At 42.3% G+C, this 17536-nt stretch overlaps 1 protein-coding gene across 6 annotated transcripts in view; it reads right to left on the bottom strand.

Moving 5' to 3' along the window:
• The window catches only part of UBAP2 (ubiquitin associated protein 2), a 121820-nt gene extending 104284 nt beyond the window's left edge, over nucleotides 1-17536 (bottom strand). Inside the window, exon 1 of one of the 6 annotated variants that reach the window (XM_072728090.1) lies at nucleotides 17187-17536. The gene's annotated coding sequence lies outside the window, so the exon portion shown is untranslated. Of the gene's footprint in view, nucleotides 1-16858; nucleotides 17073-17186 lie in introns of those variants that run through there. The other 5 variants (XM_072728094.1, XM_026008964.2, XM_072728093.1 and 2 more) reach the window with 5 other exon arrangements.

The following is a 17536-nucleotide window of genomic DNA, read 5'->3' as shown; positions in this document are numbered from 1 at the left end:
GATCACGACCTGAACCAAAGGCAAATACTCAACCACTGAGACACCCAGGTGCCTTCAGTATATCCATAGAACTATGGTAAGACAGCTATAACATCTCTAGCTATTACCGTAAACCAAAAATATAAATACTGATTTTTAAGCACTTCAGACCCACAGTTTTTCATTACAGTTCTCCAAACTTCCTCATGAATCCAGGATATAATCTGAGTTGTTTAAAAAAAAAAAAAAAAAAGTATTTATTCTAGTGAGAACTTTATTACCATTTCACTCATGCCAAAAGCAACTTTAAAAATGTCAGTTACCTAAAGAATGTATCTATCAAAACATAGTCATGAAATCCATTCCAATGTTAATACATCTGTCACTTATACACCAGGCTCAGTTTTCATTCAAATACCAGATTCCTTAATAAGGAAATCTACCACTACTATTGAGAAAATATTCCCTATCCTTTCCCTTCTCGCAAGTATGTGTTTAAAAACCTGCTCAACCGTTCCCTACAACCACATTAATCTAAAAACAAAGGCTTACAAAATAATTTTCCAAGCACTCTGGGAAACTGCATGTTCTATCTTGTAAGCAATGACTACTTCAGCTGTATATCTCAAAAAGAATACACTCACTGCCTCCACTTCCTCACTAAACAATTCCCTTTTAGATCCCTGGGTGGCTCAGGGGTTTAGCGCCTGCCTTCGGCCCAGGGCGTGATCCTGCAGTCCTGAGATCGAGTCCCACATCAGGCACCCTGCATGGAGCCTGTTTCTCCCTCTGCCTGTCTCTCTGTCTCTGTCTCTCACGAATAAATAAAATCCTAAAAAAAAAAAAACCCACCTCCCTTTTAGTCTGGTGTCCCTCACCATCTCATACAAACAGGAAAAATGCTATTCCCCAGGTCACTGACCTCCACATGTCAAAATCTTTTTTAATTTTTTTTTCAAAATATTTTTTCTATTCTCATTCTTTCACTTGTCTCTGGCATTCAACACATTTCATAATTTTATTCCCTTGACTTCTCAGACACCATACCATCCTTGTCTTTAGGAATAAGTTATGTAGCCCTTGTCCAGTATGACTTTTGATATGTCAGGGTCACATACGTAACCCAGCAGTTATAAGGTACCTTTATCAACTATAATATCAATAATTGCCTCCTCTCTGGTTCACAAAAACTTCATGCTTTTTGCTTATCTGAACTACCTTAACTGTGAAACTGATTCCAAAGTAGCCTGTTTAATCTTCTAGAATACTGCTAAAATCCATAATCTTCTGTTTACAAATCAACTCCTTAGTAAAATACAAGCTCTTTATTCCTTTGTGATTCCTATACTTTGTCAAATTGGCCTTGCCATTCTCCCAAACTGCACCTACTTTTTTGTCTCCACCTTCCACAGGCATGTTTTTTTCAACAGCATACTGAATATAACCCCATTTTATTTTCTGTCCCTTAATATAAACAGCAATTACTCTCTACTTGATGTCCACAATTCCATGGCATTTTAGGGTCACTTAACAATATACTAAAGAGCCTAACAGCAGTTTGAGTTCTTAAGTGTAATTTTCACGTAATTTTATAGCTTTCTTCTGACTCTGTTCTCACAGTGTGCTATCAATTGCCACTTCTCAGTGCTGTGTGCCTGACCTCCTCTTAGAAAGCACCTAAATTGGCAGATGGCTTAGAGATCAGCTCACCATGCTGACTAAACCAGCTAGTAAAATCAGAATGAAAAACTAAAGCAAAGGCAGCATTTCTTTTAAACCACAGAAATCTAATCCAACTAAATGTCTAACTAAACCCCAACATATAAAAAAAATAATAATAAAATAAAATAAAATAAAAATAAATAAATAAATAAACCCCAACATGTAAAATAGAAGCAGGATGCCTGGCTGGCTCAGTCAGTAGAGTACTGGGTTGTAAGTTCAAGCCCCACACTTGGGCATAGAGCTTAATTAATTAGATAAATAGAGGAAAATAAATAAAAGTAAAATGGGACCTAGTGGAACCAATCACTGGAGTGTAAGGGCTCCACCTGGATCTCCATCCCTTCATTTTCCATGCAGTGCAAAACCCAAGGCTTATGTACCACAAATGTGGACATTGTTTGACTTATCTAGCACTTGGCTATATTCCCAGACAGCAGTATTTCAGACAGGTAAAGTAGTACAGTACTATGATTAAGGGGACAGGTTGGGGGTGGGGAGGGGCAGCCAAGAACAAAGGTTTGGCAGTCATACAGACCTGCATTCTACAAATTACTAGATTAGGTAACCTTGACCAAACACTTTACTCTTTCTCAAGCCTATAAGGAGCACCAAACAAAAAATGTACTTCAAATGCTTAGTCTACATCCTAATAGCTACCATAAAAACTAGTGACTATAGTATTAATGTTCATAGACTTTTGTTTCTGCCATTTAATTTCAAAATACTGCCTATTCAAACAATTTAACTTTACTGAGGAATAGCAAATACCATAATGTTCACCCTTTTTAAGTGTAAAAAATTATATGATTTTTAGTATTTACCGACTATACAACTATCACTGCAGACCAAATACACTTCAATAAAACCCGCTACGACACTGGTTGTTTCTTTGTTCCACAGATGGCCAAGCTGTCAGAGTATATCAACTGGTTCATGGTACGCTAGGTATATCCCAATACAGCTGGGATCTTCTGGTAAAGGAGATAAGCATTAGAACAATTAAATAGCTTAACCGGTCTTAAAAAAAAAAACTTCTGTAGTAAAAGGCCTATATTAACTATCAAGATCTTTATTCTTGTAATCACCACCTGAACTATTCTGTAATATACAGAAGGTATTTTCCCAACATCACCTTAGCACTCCCAATCATAAAGAATTAAAGATACTAAATAGGCAGCCCCGGTGGCCCAGCGGTTTAGCGACGCCTTCAGCCCAGGGTGTGATCCTGGAGACTCGGGATCCAGTCCCACATCAGGCTCCCTGCACGGAGCCTGCTTCTCCCTCTGCCTCTCTCTCGCGCGCACATGCGCACTTTCTCTGTCATGAATGAATAAATAAAATCTTTTTTTTTTTTTTAATCTTTATTTATTTATGATAGTCACACAGAGAGAGAGAGAGAGAGGCAGAGACACAGGCAGAGGGAGAAGCAGGCTCCATGCACCGGGAGCCTGACGTGGGATTCGATCCCGGGTCTCCAGGATCGCGCCCTGGGCCAAAGGCAGGCGCCAAACCGCTGCGCCACCCAGGGATCCCGAATAAATAAAATCTTAAAAAAAAAAAAAAAAAGAGGGCAGCCCAGGTGGCTCAGCGGTTTAGCGCCACCTTCAGCCCAGGGCTGGATCCTGGAGACCCAGAATCGAGTCCCACGTCGGGCTCCTTGCATGGAGCCTGCTTCTCCCTCTGTGTCTCTGCCTCCCTCTCTCTCTGTCTCTCATAAATATATAAAATCTTAAAAAAAAAAAAAAGATACTAAATAAACTGAAGAAAAAATAAATAAATAAAAAGTATAAATAAATAAACTGAAGTACCAAAGCTAAGAATTTAAGAGGTCCTCTGGTTTCCAACACTCAAAGAAGTGTTCCACTAAATAATCAATATGCCAGGAAATGAGACCCTAAATGGAAAAAACTGAGACATTCAACAAGTTACTATAAAAAGCTGACCCAGGGGGGCACCTATGGTTGGCTCAATGGTTGAGCATCTGCCTTTGGCTCAGGTCATGATCCCATGGTCCTGGGACGGAGTCTGGCATCAGGCTCCCCAAATGCAGCCTGCTTCTCCCTCTGCCTACATCTCTGCCTCTCTATCTCTCATGAATAAATAAATAAAATACTAAAAAGAAAGAGAGAGGGGGGATCCCTGGGTAGCTCAGCGGTTCAGCGCCTGCCTTCAGCCCAGGGCGTGATCCTGGAGACCCGCGATCGAGTCCCACGTCGGGCTCCCTGCATAGAGCCTGCTTCTCCCTCTGCCTCTGTCTCTGCCTCTCTCTCTCTCTGGGTCTCTCATGAATAAATAAATAAATAAATAAATAAATAAATAAATAATCTTGAGAGAGAGAGAGAGAGAAAGAGAGAGAGAGAAGAAAGAAAGAGAGAGAAAGAGTAAAATCGACCCAGGAAAGAAGGAAAGAAAGGAGGAAAAAGGAAAAGAAGGAAAAGAGAGAAAAGAGGAAAAAGAAAAAGGAAAAGGAAAAGGAAAAGGAAAAGGAAAAGGAAAAGGAAAAGGAAAAGAAAAAAACTGACCCAGGGATGCCTGGGTGGCTCAGTTAGTTAAGCATCTGCCTTGGGCTCAGGTCATGATCTCAGGGTCCTGAGATTGAGCTCTGAGTAGAATCAGACTCCCTGCTCAGCAGGGCATCTGCTTCTCCCTCTCCCTTAGCCCCTCTCCTTGCTCATGCTCTCTCTCCAACTCAAATAGATAAAACTTAAAGAAAAAAAAAAAAGTTGACCAAAAAAAATATGACTAATTTATAGTAAGAGTGACTTGGGGTGCCTGGCTGGCTTAGTCAGAGGAATATGCTACTCTTGATCTTGTGGTCCTGAGTTTGAAACCCACATTAGGCATAGGCTTCACTTGTCATAAATAGAATAGAATAGAGAAACTTAGTTTCTCTTGGGATACCTGGCTGGCTCAAGTCTGTACAACACGAGACTCTTGATCTCAGGGTTGTAAATTAAAGCCCCATGTTGGGATTACAAAATAAATAAATAAAAATAAAAACTTTAAAAAATGAAATAAGGGCACTCTGTCAGTTAAGTGGCTGCCTTCACTCAGGTCATGATCTCAGGGTCCGGGATCAAGCCCACATAGTGCTCCCTGCTCAGCAGAGTCTGCTCCTCCCCCTGCTTGTGGGCACTCTCACTAGCTCTCAAAGAAATAAAAATCTTTTTTTTTAAGATTTTATTTATTTATTCATGAGAGAGAGAGGGGAGCAGAGACACAGGCAGAGGGAGAAGCAGGCTCCCCAAAGGGAGCCTAACGTGGGACTCAATCTCAGGAGCCCGGGATCACACCCTGAGCCGAAGGCAGACACTTAACCACTGAGCCACCCAGGCATCCCGAAATAAAAATATTTTAATAAATAAGTAACATAGTTTCTGTTTTACTAGCTGGTACAAATAAACTACCAATCATGGCCAAACAAGAGATACAATACAGTAATCACAATAATAGCAAAATCTAACAAAACTGAACTATGGACACAAAATTCTGGGTGGGTTTGTTTTTTTGTTTTTTTGTTTTTTTAAAGGAGGCTCCACTCCCAGCATGGAGCCTAACACAGAGCTTGAACTCACACTGAAATCAAGGCCTGAGATGAGGGACACCGGGTGGCTCAGCGGTTGAGCACCTGCCTTTGGCCCAGAGTGTGATCCTGGAGTCCCAGGATCAAGTCCCACCATCAGGCTCCCTGCATGGAGCCTCCTTTTCTCTCTGCCTGTCCCTGCCTCTCTCCCTGTGTGTCTCTCATGAATAAATAAAATCTTAAAAAAAAAAAAAAGACGTGAGATGAAATAAACAGATGCTCAACTGACCAAGTCCCCAGGTGCCTTTTCATTATTTTTCAAATATTTTAAAGATGTTATTTATTTAAGAGAGAGTGAGAGACAGAGCAAGCTTAAGTCTGAGCAGGGGGAGAAACAGAGTGGGAAGGACACCTGGGTGGCTCAGCGGTTTAGCGCCTGCCTTCAGCCCAGGGAGTGGTCCTGGGATCGAGTCCCACATCGGGCTACCTGCATGGAGCCTGCTTCTCTCTGTGTCTCTGCCTCTCTCTGTGTGTGTCTCTCATGAATAAATAAATAAAATCTTAAGAAAAAAAAGAAAGAAAGAAAGAAAGAAAGAAAGAAAGAAAGAAAGAAAGAAAGAAAGAAAGAAAGAAAGAAAGAAAGAAAGAAAGAGTGGGAAAGAGAATCTGGAGCAGACTCCATGCTGAGCCCAGAGCCTAAAGTGGAGTGCACGACCCTGAGATCATGACCTGAGCTGAAACCAAGAGTTACACCCTTAACCAATTGTATCACCCAGATGCTCCTCAAAGATTTTATTAAGTAATCTCTACACCCAATCTGGGGCTCAAACTCACAATCCCAAAATCAAAACATGCACCACTGACTAAGCGAGCCAGGCACCTCTAAAATTCAAAGTGTTGGGATCCCTGGGTGGCGCAGCGGTTTAGCGCCTGCCTTTGGCCCGGGGCGCGATTTTGGAGACGTGGGATTCGATCCCACGTCGGGCTCCCGGTGCATGGAGCCTGCTTCTCCCTCTGCCTATGTCTCTGCCTCTCTCTCTCTCTCTCTCTCTCTCTCTCTCTCTGTGTGTGTGTGTGTGTGTGACTATCATAAATAAATAAAAATTTAAAAAAATAAAAAAAATAAAAAAATAAAATTCAAAGTGTTTTAACAAGAGAAATAATTATAACTTCAGGAATTTGGCCATTATTGATCCTATAAAAACAATACAGGAAAAGGATCAGTCTCCCACTGGTTCAAGGAAGTCTCCTCAATATCCAGATTCAACCAATAGTGCTTTCCCTCTGTTGCTCCCAAAAGGATTCTGACTCCTAACTGCATTGTGTCTACTTGTCTTCCCATCAGAATGTAAGCACCTAGAGAACAGGGACAGTGCAGTATGCATCTGTATCAGTAGCATTTAATAGTTGCTGACAAGTAGCAACATTAAAGCTTTGTTCAGCTGAACATCTATGCACATTTCAGTAACAACAAACTATCACTCAAACCTTATCTGGCTTAACCTACACTGACCATTTCACAGAAATAAAATGCCATGATAATTTACTTCCTCAAGTTTTTATTTATGTAATAGTTTACTCTTATTCCCACACATCAAAAGGACTTTCCATATTTTTTTCAAAACCCGGGGTCTATAAAAAAAAAAAAAACAAAAAAAACAAAACCCGGGGTCTATACAAGATTAACAAGATACATAGAATATTCTTTGTCTTTCTAACAGCTCAAGAAAGTTACACTTATCCTATGATAAACTGCAATTTACTTAACACTAGCAAGAATTATCTAAACTAAGTACCAGCAGTAGTTATCTTATCAGATAATCTGACTGGCAATTATGCATGATAAATGACAAAATAGTCACTTAAATGGATTATCATTCAATATTATAGTTCAGTGACAATACTTAAATAGGGTAAAACAAACAACAGTAACAAAAGTTACCAAAGACATTTTGTGAACTGGGAAATACGTGAATTTTATCAGATATTGATATTATTCATTATACACATATATTATTAAATATTCACTTTCCTAGGTAGGATTAGGTTATTGTTACTGTAAGAGAAGTTCTTTATTGCAAAGAGATGCTTGCTAAGGAAATATTTAGGTATAAATATCCAGATGTTTCACTTTACTTTCAAAACATTTAGCCTCAAAAGATAATGGGCACAGTAGAGAGAAAAGTCAATGCAGCAAAATATTAAGTAGTGACTCAAGGTCAAAGGTATACATGTGTTCATAATACTCAGCTTTCATAAATCTGAAAAATATTAGACAAAAAAGCTGGAGGAGGAACGCTTGGGTGGCTCACCAGTTGAGCATCTGACTTAGGCTCAGGGTGTGATCCTGGAGTCCCAGGATCAAGTCCCACATGGGGCTTCCTGCATGGAGCCTGCTCCCTCTGCCTAGGTCTCTGCCTCGCTCTCGGTGTCTCTCATGAATAAATAAATCTTTAAAAATAAAGTAAAATATAAAGTTGGAGAAACCAAACAGAAGAATCAAAACTGCAAAAAGAACAGCAAAACAATAAAGACAAGGCAAGTAAAAGGTTTTGATGGCACAAATATTTACAAAGTATCCATAATTATAATCAACAATGAGTCTCCATGCTCCAGTTTAAAGAAAAGTTGGCAGGATATATTAGCAAAGCAAAATCCAGCTGTGTTATGTTCATAAAAGATGTATCTAAAAAACATCCCACTAGAATTGCCATTTAAAAATTAAAGCAATATAAATGTAGATAAGGATGTGGGACCCTGTATCAATACAGTCTCAAGAATTAAATTCTAATGTCTAAGGTACTCATTCTATGTATGAATTAAACTACTTCTAGAGGGGCAGCCCTGATGGCGCAACGATTTAGCGCCGCCTGCAGCCCAGGGCGTGATCCTGGAGACCCCGGATGGAGTCCCAAGTCAGCAAGGCTCTTTGCATGGGGCCTGCTTCTCCCTCTGCCTGTGTCTCTGCCTCTCTCTCTCTCTCTGTGTCTATGAATAAATAATCTTTATAAAAAAAATAAACTACTTCTAGATATTCCAGGCGTCTAGAATAAGTTATGTACATCCTCAAGAGAACTGAAGAAATAATCACTCAATTTTCTAAGTTCTGGGACACCTGGATGTCTCAGTGGTTGAGCATCTGCCTTTGGCTCAGGGTGTGATCCCAGAGTCCCAATATCGAGTCCCACATCGGGCTCCCTACATGGAACCTGCTTCTCCTTCTGCCTAGGTATCTGCCTCTCTCTGTCTCTCATGAATAAAAAAAAAAAAAAAAATTCTTTAATTTTCTATGTTCCGTAGTTAAGATGAAGAGCCTCATTAGAAGCGTTAAAACAGTTTGGGATCATCAAGCAAAGTTACACATACTCTACACACAACCCAGAAACTTCACTCAGTTACATAGTCTTGAGAAATCAGTTTGTTTGTCCTGGGGTGGGGGTGGGGGGGGGGTGGATCAGGTTGTGCAAGTATTCACAAAGAGACAAGTAAAATTTCTAATCACAAAAAACACTAACATCCATCACAATAGAATAAGATATGACATAGCCTTACAAGGGAGTACCATAGTACTAAAAACGACTGACAGTAAGAACGAACATGAATGAATCTAAAACACTGAAGAGTGAAAGAAATATCAAAATCATACAATTCCATTTAAAACAAGATTGAGGGATCCCTGGGTGGTGCAGCGGTTTGGCGCCTGCCTTTGGCCCAGGGCACGATCCTGGAGACCCGGGATCGAATCCCACGTCGGGCTCCTGGTGCATGGAGCCTGCTTCTCCGTCTGCCTGTGTCTCTGCCTCTCTCTCTCTCTCTCTCTGTGACTATCATAAATAAATAAAAATTTTTAAAAAAATTTAAAAAAAATAAATAAATAAAAACAAAACAAGATTGAGGGGGGCCTGGCTGACATCATAGAGCACGAGACTCTTGACCTTAGGGCTATTTGAGCCCTACGTTGTGGGTAGAGTTTACTCTGAATAAATGAATAAATCAAGATTGAAAATAGGCAATATTAAAAAAAAAAAGAAAATAGGCAATATTAGCTATGTATTATTTATGGATTATATGGAATGGAAATTATTCTAAAAAATAATCTAAAAATGATGTAAGACTTTGTAAGAGGGACGCCAGGGTGGCTTAGTGGTTGAGCATCTGCCTTCGGCCTAGGGCTTGATCTTGGGGTCCCAGGATCCTGGGATCAGTCCCTGCATGGAGCCTGCTTTTCTCTGCTTATGTCTCTGCCCCACTCTCTGTGTCTCTCATGAATAAATAAAACCTTTAAAAATTGTTCAAATAAATAAATAAATAAAAGATTTTGAGAGAGGACAAGCAGGGGGAGCAGCAGGCAGAGCAGGAGAAGCATGCTCCCCATTGAGCAGGGAGCTTGACGTGGGGCTCAGTCCTAGCACCATGGTATCATGACCTGAGCCAAAGGCAGACAGATGCCCAACCAACTGAACCACCCAGGCATCCCCCAGAAAGAAAAAAAATTTAAAAAACAAACTCAAAATATAGAGTAATGGTTACCTCTGGGAAAGAGGGAAAGGAATGCCTCAGGAAATGACAGGGAGCTTTTAGGGAACAGTAATTCTGTATTTCTCGGCTAGTCATTTCATTTTTTTTTTAAGATTTTTTTTTTTTATTTATTCATGAGAGACACACACACAGAGAGAGAGAGAGAGAGAGAGAGAAAGGCAGAGAGAGAAGCAGGCTCCATGCAGGGAGCCCAAAGTGGGACTCGACCCCAGAACTCCAGGATCACATGCCCTGGGCCGAAGGCAGGCACTAAACCACTGAGCCACCCAGGCTGCCCTAGTCATTTCATTCTTGTTTTTGAAAACTCTACATGTCTTTTCATACCTCATATACCTTCTTTGGTAATATATTCTCTATTTCTCAATAAAAAATCATTAGGTTAAAAAAAAATCATTAAGTATAAAATTATTATTCCACTTTAAGCATATGCTTTACATAAAATAAAAAAAAGGATTTCTGGGATGCCTAGATGGCCAAGTTAAGCGTCCCAACTCTAGGTTTTGCCTTGGGTCATGATCTTGGGCTCATGGGATGGAGCCCCAAGTCAAGCTCTGTGGAGTGTGCTTGAGCTTCTCTCTTTCCCTCTCCCCACCCTTCCCATGACTCATGCTCTCTTTCTAAAATAAACAAATCTTGGAACCAGGGTGGCTCAGCAGTTGGGCACCTGCCTTCAGCCCAGGGCATGATCCTGGAGTCCCAGGATCAAGTCCCACATTGGACTCTGCATGGAGCCTACTTCTCTGACTGTGTCTCTGCCTCCCTGTCTCTCATAAATAAAATCTTTAAAAAAATAAAATAAAATGACCTTAAAAAAAGGATTTCTACTAAAATGGTAAACCATGATTAATTTTTCTTTTGATTTTCTCAAAATTTTCTAAAATAGGTTTTCTTACTTAAAATAGTATCAGTTAGCCTGATCCTAAAATCTCTCATACAATGGAAATTCCAGAAGCAGAGGAACAAACTGATTTGGTCTAAAAGTAATAAATGTAAGGCCTGTCAATATAAACCCAGTCTTTTTTTTTCCTAGACCCTATTTCAGCTAAATTTGTTTTTTTTTAAGCCCCCTTGTTCTCTCATATAATGATTTGACAATGCCAAACACTATCAGCAAATGAAAAATCACACCCTTCAAAGAGCACACACGACAACAAGGCAGACCCACAATACAGGTAGCACTACGTGCCTTGCCCAAGCCTGTGAAGTTGTTTTAGGTTTTCATCCACCTGCTTGGAAAGCAGCAGGTTATGTGGCAAGTACAGTCAGGTCTACAACTTCCTCAGTTGAGACTGAGTGTTGATAGTGTTTTTGTATGAGGATCAAAGAGGAGGCAGAAAAACAAAATGGAGACAAAACACAGGGAAGAGAAAAACATAAGAGGGAGAAAGATACCATTAACAAGATGCAACTGAGCTTCTAAAAGTCTTCATACGGGCAGCCCAGTGGCTCAGCGGTTTAGCACCGCCTTTGGCCCGGGGCCTGGTCCTGGAGACCTGGGATCGAGTACCGCATCAGGCTCCCTGCATGCGGCCTGCTTCTCCCTCTGCCTGTGTCTCTGCCTATCTCTGTGTTTCTCATGAATAAGTAAATATTTAAAATAAAAAAAGTCTTCACACATATAATATCTAGGACTGATCTAATGAGAAGATTGAGACTACATGAAAAAAGTTTGAGTAATGTCCAATTATTGGCTTGTGTACATACAGTATAACTTTATTCTCTTTAAAGATTTATTTGAAAGAAAGAGCACACTCATGTGCTGCACAAGCACTGGGAGGTGGGGGGAGATAGAATTTTCAAGCAGACTCCCCACTGAGCTCAGAGCTAGACACTGGATACGGGAGCTAGGTCCCCAGACCCATGAGATCATAACCTGAGCCAAAACCATGAGTCAGATGCTCAATAGACTGAGACACCTAGGTGCCCCCATACAGTTTAACTTTTTTTTTTTTAATGTTTTATTTATCTATTCATGAGAGACAGAGAGAGAGAGGCAGAGACACAGGCAGAGGGAGAAGCAGGCTCCATGCAGGGAGCCCGACGTGGGATTCAATCCCTGGTCTCCAGGATCACACCCTGGGCTGCAGGCGGCGCTAAACTGCTGAGCCACCAGGGCTGCCCACAGTTTAACTTTAAATGAGAAAGTTCCTACGTTCCATCCTACTTAAAAACAGGTAATAGGGGGATCCCTGGGTGGCTCAGCAGTTTAGCACCTGCCTTCGGCCCAGGGCATGATCCTGGAGTCCCAGGATCGAGTCCCACATCGGGCTCCCTGCATGGAGCCTGCTTCTCCCTCTGCCTGTGTCTCTGCCTCTTCTCTGCAACTCTCATGAATAAATAAATAAAATATTTTAAAATAAATAAAAATAAAAACAGGTTAATAGTAACACTATATTAACAGCAAGAAACAAGGCTGCAGCAAAAGTAAGCTTGGAACCAAATCCAAATTAAATTCTCTATAAATCTTTGAAAATCTTCTCCCAATGAAATTTTAAGTTTTAGGGCAGCCCCGGTGGCGCAGCGTTTAGCGCTGCCTGCAGCCTAGGACGTGATCCTGGAGACCCTGGATCAAGTCCCAGGTCAGGCTCCCTGCATGGAGCCTGCTTCTCCCTCTGCCTCTCTCTCTCTATGTCTCTATGAATAAATAATCTTTAAAAAAAATAATAAATAAATAAATAATTTAAAAAAAGAAATTTTAAGTTTTAGACCCAAATACACGTTCTATTACTTTCAGAGTTCCAAAACGAAGAAAAACAAGCTACACATTCCTAACAACTTTTCATAGAACTCTATGTAGTCTTAAACACCTACTCTTTTATCCAAGCTTCATTTCATAAATTAATTCCAAATATTTATACGATTCATTTCATCACTCAGTGTGAAAATGAGTTATCTGAAAATTAAACTCATTCTGGCATACACACTGCATTGACAACAAACTCACAAACGTGGTCTTCAAAAACCTATGACAAAAATTTTTTAACTCAGATTATTTACTTTTTAAGATTTTTAAGTCATTTCTACACCCAACATGTTTAGAGAACTCACAATCCCGGACCCTGGGTGGCTCAGTGGCTGAGTGTCTGCCTTTGGCTCAAGGAGTGATCCCAGAGTCCCATATCAGGATCCTTGCATGGAGCCTGCTTCTCTGCCTGTGTCTCTGCCTCTCTCTGTTTCTCATGAATAAATACATAAAATCTTAAATAAAATTTGAAAAAATTAAAAATACAGGGCATGCAGCATCTTTGAGAGAAACACTGTAAAGAACACTAAAGAAGGGATCCCTGGGTGGCGCAGCGGTTTGGCGCCTGCCTTTGGCCCAGGGCGCGATCCTGGAGACCCGGGATCGAATCCCACGTCGGGCTCCCGGTGCATGGAGCCTGCTTCTCCCTCTGCCTGTGTCTCTGCCTCTCTCTCTATCTCTCTGTGACTATCGTAAATAAATAAAAATTAAAAAAAAAAAAAAAAAAAAAAAAGAACACTAAAGAATACTTTAAAAGGGAGGGTAGGAAATATCAGTATATGCAGTTTGCATATGTGTTGAAACAAATCTGATTGGGAGGCACCTGGGTGGCTCAGTGGTTCAGTTAAGCATCTGACTCTTGATTTTGGCTCAGGTCATGATCTCAGGGTCGAGATGGAGCCTCCTGTTAGTCATGCTCAGCTAGGAATCAACTTGAGAGTCTCTCTCTCCCTCTGTCCCACCACACACACCCCCAGCAAACTCTAAATACTTTTTAAAATGTTTAATTAAAACAAAACAAAACAAAAACCTAATTTGGTTCTTGGACTTAAAAATTGAAAAAAAAAATTAAAAAGGATTCCATTCCTAAATATTTGACAGGTCAAAATTAGTTCAAAATCAAACCACAGGCTCACATGGTGATATTCCCTCCAAGTCTTTCCTCTCTTTGTATTTCTTTAAGTTACATCTCCACTCTCCCTGGGGTGGGGATGAGGGAGGAGGAAGAAAACAGCTGTTTCCAAGACCTATCAGTGATCCACCATCTTACCAAGTCAACACCACCAGTGCCATACACTTCACTTTTTTAAGACTTTATTCATTCATGAGAGACACACAGAGAGAGAGGCTGAGAGATAGACAGGGAGAAGCAGGCTTTGCAGGGAGCCCAACGTGGGATTCGATCCCGGGACTCCAGAATCACTACCGGAGCCAAAGGCAGACACTCAACCGCTGAGCCACCCAGGAGTCCCAATACACTTCACTTTTAAAGGACACTCCATTTACTCAAATTAAGAGCTGACCTCATAGGATTAATAAACAAAATCAGACTTAACAGAGAAACCTCACAATCTGTGAATTCATGCAGACTCCTTTTGAGCAGGCATGCATCAATCTTTTATAAATAGGCTTACTCCAAAAACAAAAAAGTATCTTATAACAACAAATCTTAAGCCATTTTTTTTTTGACAGAGCACAAGCAGGGGAGCAGGAGAAGCAGGCTCCCCACTGAGCAGGGAGCCCGATGTAGGTTCCATCCCAGGATCCTCGGATCATGACCTGAGCCAAAGGCAGAGATGTTTAACCAACTGAGCCACCCAGGCACCCCTTAAGTCATCATTTTTAAAAAGGACAGGGGACTTGGGATGCCTGGGTGGCTCAGTTGGTTAAGCATCTGACTCCAGATCTCAGCTCAGGTCATGATCTCAAGGTCCTGGGATGAAGCCCTGGGTGGGGCTCTGACCTCAGTAATTAATGAGTCTGCTGGTCCCTCTCCTCACTCCTATGCACTCAAACTCTAACATATACACAAAATCTTTAAAAAAATAAAAAGGACTGGGGAATCAATACTTCAAAACTACTACTTTCAGGGATATCTGGGTGGCACAGCGGTTTAGCGCCTGCCTTTGGCCCAGGGCGCGATCCTGGAGACCCGGGATCGAATCCCACGTCAGGCTCCTGGTGCATGGAGCCTGCTTCTCCCTCTGCCTATGTCTCTGCCTCTCTCTGTGTGTGTGACTATCATAAATAAATAAAAATTAAAAATTAAAAAAAAACTACTACTTTCAAAGTAAAGGCTTCACTTCACACTAATTCAAACCTTCAACACTGGTTTATACCTTCTACGTATAGCGTACTGTTAAAGGAGTAGAGATAGCAACCAGTTCCCACCAAAACACAGGACCTATTGAAATTAACCATTTTTCTCCATGTTCTCCTACCATTTCTCCCTAAACAATAAAAGTCACTCGGCTAATACCAAGAGACCCTGCCGGTGAGCACAGCACAGGCTGCACACAGGCTGCATCAGTTACCAGGAAAGGGAAGTGAGGTGTTATTGTTGTTCTAGCCTTGTTCTAAAGGCAGCTCCATGTGACTGCTCCTGGTCCAGCCCACATTTAAAGAGAGAGGCCAGAGGAAACCAGAGCAGCAGGAAACAGGCAGGAGAGGCAATTATCACAACCCTTTCCCATGGCCTCATTTCCAAGCCACCACTTCCAGGCATATTTCAATCGTAACAAAAAACTCCTTTCTCTGAATTGTTTAATTTCTGAGGGTCAGAAACAAGGAAGCAATAGGGAAATCAGAACTATGGAAAACAAGTGGGAGATGGTGGAGGAAAATCTCATCCACATGTGAACTAGCCGTAAGGAAGAAAAAAATCAGATGGAACATACTGGAGATAAGCAGAAGAGCAGTGTGGGAAACTAATAACTTCTGACTAATGACAGTAAGTGTTCTAGCAATGGGAGGATGACAGCCCCAGCCAAGAGACACTGTAGGTAGGCAAGAGATATTGGTGGACTATAAGACTCCATCATCTGGAGTGGAATTTATTCCCTTTCCTGAAACAGGTACCATCAAATCTAGGCACCCAATGCCTAGGATACAGGAGAGCTTAGGTATTAAGCTTCCTTCCATCCTGATGAGACAAACTGATACAAAAAATTAGGATGTCCAACACTTGACAAAAAGTGTGGAATACACTAACTACTGACACAACTCTTGGTATATAATAAAAAATAATCAAAAGTATACCATAATTGAATAGAAAATATAAAAGACCTGGATTCACCAAAAAGTTAATTATATGCCCTTCAAATAAATGATGTTTAGATACCTGATAAAGACCTTCAAAGCTCTCAAATGCTAGGACACACAGGAGCTAAAATAAACCAGTAAGCCTAAATACTGACAGACCGACCATATACATATACCTAGGATATACGTAGAAGCCAATATCTAACGGAGGTGGTAGTAACCTACATGATTATGTCAAACAGGAAACAACAGGTATGATGATGGGATCACCTACTAGAGAACAAGGATAGGAAACCAGAGTGGTGGCACTTCAGATGCCTGGGCAAAAAAATCAGATTGAAAACTGAGGGGGAAAGGTGGGTAAGCCAAGTGGGAAAGTGATACAGAGGCAAAGAAAACGGAGATGCAATACACTAATGAGAGAGTAACATTTTGAATATGTATTACAACAGAACTGCCATTTACAGTGCGCTCTCAAAACTACATTAAAAAACTCTTGACCAAATCAGACTAGAGGAACAGGGACTGAGGAGGAAAACTGAGTCCCTAGAGTCTAAAACCAAAACCTTCCAGAATGAAAGAGGAGAATCTAACTCTTCCTTCAGGTAAGCCGAAAAAGGCTACAGAGCGCAGAAGTTGGGCTCTAAGATGTCCAGTCCCAAGACTAGCGACAGGCGTGAAAAACCAAAGGTAGTCAGCATGGGGAGCATCAGCGTGGCGCGGGAGCTCCAGCGGACAGGCAGGGAGGGACAGAGGTGGGAGAGAAAACCACACCCTCCAGGGCAGAAACCCGAAGGGGGGAGGGGTAGGCGCCCCCTGGGGTTGGGTGGGGCCAGGCCGACTAGGACCCGGGTAGGCAAGCAGCAGCCCTGGACGACCCGCAGGGAGAGGAAGGAAGGCGCCCGGGCCTGGGCATACTGAGGACGCACGAAGCTGGCGAGGGACGCTTGGCCCGGTCTTCATGAGTGGGCGCTGGGGCAGTATGAAGAGGGTTCGAGGAAAGAAGAGGTGAACCCAGGACTAGAAAGCGCACGCTGCCACGCTCAGAGCTCTGGAACAGGAAAGGAGAGAGAGAGGGTGCCAATTACCGCTGCTGTTCTCGCTGGACTCGGGACCAGCTGCCGCCGCCGCCGCCGCTCGTTACCTGCCAATGTGCCTCTTACAAAGCAGCGGCGGCGGCAGAGGCGGCCCGGCCCGTCACGTGACCTCTGCGTCATGGGCGAAGGAGGAGCCACCACGCGTCGCTCGCTCGGGGCTCATCAGCCCGCCCACAGAGCGCGTCGCTTCCTCCAACCTCCCCAAGCCAACCGGGAGAAGCCAACAGAGCCGAGGCGGGGGTGGGCACCGGGAAGGAGCAAATAAGGGAGATTTTACAGGATTTCTAGTACTCGGAGTTGTCAGGAGGTTACTACCTACCGTATCCAGAATGCCCACAACTGCAGCTTGTTGTCGCGCAGTGATGACCTCACAAGGCACCACGCGTCGCTCCCCTGCGGCCGCCTTCCTCTCATCACGTGACGTGTCCCAACCACTCAAGGCAGGCCTAGCTTCCCAAACCTTGCGCGGAGGGGAGGAGGGGGGGTTACTATCCCCAGTATGCACAGCAAAAGTAGCCACCGCCGCATCCTTTTCCCTCGCGGGTTCATAGACCTTACGTTTAAGACTGGGGGAAGACTGAGAGGGAAAACGGACAGCGCTGGCATCTGAGCTAATACCAGCGGTCGCCGCTTGCCAGGTGGCTTAGCGTGGTTCCTGCTGGGAGATGT

Source organism: Vulpes vulpes, chromosome 12, assembly GCF_048418805.1.
Source record: "Vulpes vulpes isolate BD-2025 chromosome 12, VulVul3, whole genome shotgun sequence".
NCBI lineage: Eukaryota > Metazoa > Chordata > Mammalia > Carnivora > Canidae > Vulpes > Vulpes vulpes.
The sequence above is the reverse complement of the archived record's forward strand: the minus strand, read 5'-3'. Positions and strand labels throughout refer to the sequence as shown.